Below are 5802 nucleotides of genomic sequence, written 5' to 3'. Positions count from 1 at the left end.
ATTTTCCTAACTAAGAAAAATGGTTACCCATATGCTGTTATATAATGTGTTAGGATTTTGTCCAACTCTTTTAGTCGGTTAGGAAAATGAAATAGGCTAACACTTCATCTGCATTATAATAAATATCCTAACTATTGACATTTTACACTTTATATTTACTTTGTAATGGAGAGATTATGTTATAATCTTTGCTAACTCTTTCAATAACTATCAAGACTGCCAGTAAACTACAGACGTGTGTATTTTTGTTTCAGAAATTTGTAACACTATATTCTGTTGAAGAATTTGTTAGGTTTTAGTAACTAAGAAATGATACTTTCAGGTGACCTGATTCCTGTAACCTGAAACCGGGATCTGCGAGTTTCCTGTCACCTGAAACCGGGATCCCTTAGTTTCCGGCAACCTTTCAGGTCAGCTAAAGGTTTTTCTAAACCCATAAACATTGTTGTATCCATCAACAAGTGAAGTCAACAAAAAAAGATTGAATACAAGAAAAATACTATATATATTATGTAATCATAAACATATATACAAGAAGCACAGGGTTTCCATCAAAGAAGAGTACATGGTTTACATCAAAGTAGCTACACGGAACATCACAAAATACAGTCTGATCCTCAAAATAAAAACAGTATGTGTGATCCCTACAAGACTTGGATCTGCGCTTTGATTAGGAATCGCAACATCTGGGATTGAATTGTTATTGACGGGATGTTGGTTTTGTTGATGCTTCTGGTAACTTGCAGCACAACCTGTAAAAAAAAGTAGAACATTAGTTTAATTTGCACATGAGATATTGAGAAAAACGCTCATCAGATAAATTGTAGATGACTAGTCTCATGCTTCTACAACCACAAATGCAACATAGATACCGATAACCAAATGATTTCCCAAAGGACAAGAGTGAGCAAAAATTTGCAAATAAACCAAATAAAACTATTTTGCATTGCAATAATGGAAATGTGCTCCATTAAGATTGTCAGAGTGATTTGAACATAATCCATGTTATTTCTTCATAGATAATACCACCCAAAACACAGTGGTATTGATCATTTAACATAAAAGGTTTGCAATATGCATTGGGGTTACGCTGGCCCTGATATAAAGAAAATAGAACGACAATATTAGTTGCATCGATAGCGCAATATTAGTTGCATTGATAGCAATGGATATGCTATAACAAATCTCTATGAATTCACAACTAAATAATGAACTATCCTGGTTGGTTAGTATAAATAAAACAGAACTTGTAACTGAAAGCTCACATTGGTAATCAGTTCAGTATGTTTTTAAAGTAGAATCTCATCCATACGGTCATTCTTTGGTGCACTACTCGCGGGGTTTGTATTTGCAGCCATGACTGGTGGATAGATTTGCGTATAAAGGTTGTTTTTTTCGATATTTGAGGAATGAGAAATAACCGAACAAACCAGTTCGGTCAAGACCAGTCCTAAATGTAAACCAAAATAACCAGAATTGAAAAACAAATGTGTAGATTACATACCAATAACTTATTCCAGATAATATCATAGTACTCTGGAACATTCCCCAAATACAAGCATGACAACAGACAATACACTTGGATAAATTTTCCTGCTAGAGGAGCTATGTAGTCTCATCTACAGGTTCACCACCAACTTTGGCTTGGACTCATGTTTTTCTGGCATACAAAAAACAAACCAACTTAATATCAGTACTTCGTAGACATAACTCGAAATTAAAGTACAAAGAATATCCTTGCTTAAATCAAATTGCAAGAGGAAGTAGCATACCTCGTGTACAAGTTTCATTCAAAAGCCAAGAATACTCACATATTTCTCAACTGTTGAAAGATTCACTTTTCCATCTTTTCCTACTTTACCACGATAAGCAACTTCATAACCAACCTCTCCGAGCACATTATCTTTTGAGAGCCAACAGGTCGCAACCTCTAACTCCTTTAACACAAACCAATGACCCCAATTAACCAACATGAGAGATTTAAGGGAAACCATTTAAAAGTAAAGGTGACGTTATCGGATAAGAAGAAGATGGTTTGTAAACAGTAACAATACCAGAATTTTCCCCTGATTGAGACCCTGCACCACCACTCTCTGAATGTGTAAATGAACCAGACCAACTACCCTTACCACTTGTGTATGCTATAATTGCCTGCAAAAATCAAACAATTCCTGTGTTAGTGAAGAAACAAAATATAAAATGAAAAATGAACTTAAAAACAAGCAAGAAAGTATTATATGAAGACCTGCAATAATATGTTTCACTGGAATACACTTGACTAGAGTTCCATAGGTTTGCTCTTCTTGGAGTGAAGCATTTTATATGAAGATCTGCTCCTTGATTAGGATTTTCAGAAAATTCACTAACGCTCTGAAGTGAAGCATCTCTGCTACTGAGTGGCATGGAATTTGATAATGGATTTGCTCTTCTTGGCGTGCTGGATGAAGATCACCGAAAGGCAATCTATCTGTAGATCCTTGTCTTTCTCCTCCATCATCATGGCCGTCAGCACTTACAATCTCCACTTCAAGGCTACGGAGACTTTCTCCTAAACAGATACACACAAGGGATATACAAAACCAGAACAACAAAGTTCAGTATAAACTAACTTTTCGATTAACTTACATACACACAAGGGATTGAGTCAAATTTACCAAATGTAGAATTGGATCCATTTAGAGGAGAGTTGTTGGCGAAACGGAGGAACTTAAAGATCACGTAAGCAAGCACATTTGCATACACTATCTTCTTCCAAAATTACACGACGAAACCAACGACAAGAGGATCTAAGCATCAATATACATTTTCGTCTCCATATTTTGCTATCTCGGTCCAAATATCCTCTTCAAACCTGTAATTATGAAAATCTAACAATGAGTTAATGAGAAATTGAAACAGTCATGACAAAGAAGTTAAATAGATCCGATATAAGAGGGATAATCAAAGAAGAAAACTAACTCTGAAAACTTACAATTGAAAGTTAAACTGGGATTTGGTAAAAATAATCCGGTGAAACTCCAAAACCCCAAAGGTTGGATGTATGTTGATAAATTCAATTTGAAATTCCAAAACCCCAAAGATTTTCTAGAAAATGTCCATTCAAAAATCAGATTTCAGCTTCAAAAATTCGGACAAAAAATTCAAAATAGGTTCAACAAACAAAACGATCTTCAATCAGTTTTATAATTGAATCAAACTTCATCCTCCAGTCAAATCTTCAATCGAAGATCCATATTCAACAAATTGAAAATACATAAAGATTGAACAAAACTGTAACATAAAACTCAAAATTGAGCTAAACCCTTTTACTGAATCCAACTCAATGCCCCAATACAGTTTGGGTTTTGAATGAATCTAATCAAAACATAATAAAATGAAAAAAATCTCGTTCCAGTAAAATCAAAATAAACAAACTCTGAAATCATCAAACATGGGAAAGAACAACGATTACAAGGTCAAAACAAGCATGAAACAATAATGGAGTGAAGATATGGATCTGAAGGACTTACCATGGCTACGAAACTGGAATTTTTGGAAGCCCTAAGGAAAAAAGATATTCTAGGGTTTGCAGCTCCTTCATGTTTATAAATTTTAGATTATAGATTTAGGGTTATGAAAACAAAACGAAGCGGCTACTGATTTCAGTTGAAGCCATGGCCGATCTGTAAGTGGAAGAAGAAGGGGGAATCTTTTTGAGCTAAGGTTTTCTTCGGAGGCAGAAGATTTGAGAGGAAACGAAGAAAAGGGAACCAAGTGAGAGAAATTTACTTTCATCTTTTATATAAAAAAATTTGGACGGTATAGATTTGATAAAGAGTAGTCATACGGATTAGGGATATTTTGGACGGTAAAGATTTGATAAAGGATGGTCATGCGGATCATGATAAGTGTGTTTTCTTTGTGCTTTATCTTTGTGCTTTTGTGCTTTCTCTTTGTGATTCCGGTTGGAATTTCGACTAGTCACATAGGTCATGAAGTAATTTTGATTAGTCATACATGTCATCAAGTAGGTTTACTGTATGATACATCATCGAAATCGATAAATCTGAAGCTACGGGAGGGTTTTGACTTCAAACTTAGCATGTTACATCATCGAAATCGATAAATACGAAGCTCAGTGTCGATTCGAATTCAAAATTCAATATAACGAAAAACAAACTATGAACCACGTATCTCTGGGAGGGTTCTGACTTTAAACTTAGCTGGATTCATCATCGAAATCGATAAATATGAAGCTCGGTTTCGAATCAAACTTAAAATGTGGTATAACGGCAAACAAACTATGAACCAAGAAGCTTCAGGAGGGTTTCGACTTCAAGCTTAGCATGATACATCATCGAAAGCTTAGTGTCAATTCGGACTTCAAATGTGGTATAATGGCAAACAAACTATCAACCACGAAGCTCCAGGAGGGTTATGACTTCAAACTTAGCATGATACGTCATCGAAATCGACAAATATGAAGCTCAGTGTCCATTCGAACTTTAAATTCGATATAACGGCATACAAACTATGAACCATCAAGCTCCGGAGATGGTTTTGACTTCAAATTTAGCATGATACATGATCGAAAACGATTATGAAGCTTAGTGTCAATTATAATTCTAATATGAAGTCTAAATAATTAAAACTCCATTTTGACAGACGTAAATACGTAAAATCGATAGATTTTGGGTCACTGATCCATTTTGAGGATCAATCTGATTGTGTTGCATAATATGGAATATTCGATTCAATAACAATTAACTTGAGTCGTCATGAGGACATTATAAAATTGAGTTTCACATGTCTAGACTAAATATTAGGTTTTGGATAACAAGGTCGATCTAATTACTCAAGGGATTCTATAATAAAAACGGGATTGAGGAAATAGACGATAGTAAGCAAAATCATTAACTTCGAATCATTAATCGATTTCTGAGACAAAAGTCAAATTTTGTTAATCAGAGATCGGTCAAGGCATATTTTGGTCCACACTGTACACAAAATCGAAAGACTTCGAGTCACCAACCAATTTTTGAGAAACAGACCCGATTTTGTTATAAGCTCCAGATATTTCGTTGGATAACAACACAAACTTGTGTCTTCAAAACATTATCAGAATGAGATGCACTTGTCTAACCCAAATAGTAGGTTTTAAATAACAAGGCCAATCTAATTTATATGCGGGAATTCATTTTTAAAACGAGATTGAGGAAATGGAAATAACTGCACAAAATTGGAAGATTTCGAGTCATAAATTGATTTTTGAGACACGAATACGATTGTATTACGCTATAATATATTTTTAAACCAATTAGTAGGTTTCGATAACAAGGTCGGTCTAATTTATAATTGTGAATCCATTCGTAAAACGATACTGAGAAAATAGATGACAAGGTCGATCAATTTCTAAACCAAATTTTAAACCAAATAGTAGGTGCCGAGATGACAAGGTCAATCTATTCAGGAATCCATTTCTAAACCAAATAGTAGGTGTCAGATGACAAGATCAATCTATTCAGGAATCCATTTTTAGAACCAGATAGAGGAAATGGAAGTTACTGCACAAAATTGGAAGATTTCGAGTCACTGATCAATTTCTGAGACACGAATTACAAATTCATTTAAGGTTTGTGACAAAATGTATTTCCTAAACTCTTTCTGAATGTATAAACTGGTTACATTTTTGGTTACAGTTGGTTCAATTAACAAAACTCAGGACTAGCTAGTAGAAGGTGTGGTCAGTTCGACCTTGATCATGCGTGACGATGAAAGAGATCAGCCCAAACATATGAGTTCCAAAGGTTTCTCTGCAACAAC

The 5802-nt window shown here is 34.7% G+C and overlaps 1 long non-coding RNA gene across 2 annotated transcripts; it reads right to left on the bottom strand.

Annotated features, from left to right (window-relative positions):
- Nucleotides 1–485: 485 nt before the first annotated feature.
- LOC113338075 lies at nucleotides 486–3691 on the bottom strand. 2 transcript variants are annotated; one of them, XR_003354587.1, is made up of 7 exons: nucleotides 3510–3691; nucleotides 2655–2851; nucleotides 2246–2548; nucleotides 2055–2151; nucleotides 1773–1937; nucleotides 1505–1660; nucleotides 486–752 (listed from the first exon to the last, which is right to left on the bottom strand). It is a non-coding gene; the product is annotated as an uncharacterized LOC113338075 (long non-coding RNA). The 2 variants fall into 2 exon arrangements; XR_003354585.1 differs by having other exon boundaries at nucleotides 1505–1937.
- Nucleotides 3692–5802: the final 2111 nt, after the last annotated feature.

The sequence above is a fragment of the Papaver somniferum genome, chromosome 1, assembly GCF_003573695.1.
Source record: "Papaver somniferum cultivar HN1 chromosome 1, ASM357369v1, whole genome shotgun sequence".
NCBI classification, from domain to species: Eukaryota; Viridiplantae; Streptophyta; class Magnoliopsida; order Ranunculales; family Papaveraceae; genus Papaver; species Papaver somniferum.
Note: the sequence above shows the minus strand (reverse complement) of the source record. Positions and strands in the feature narration are given on the sequence as shown.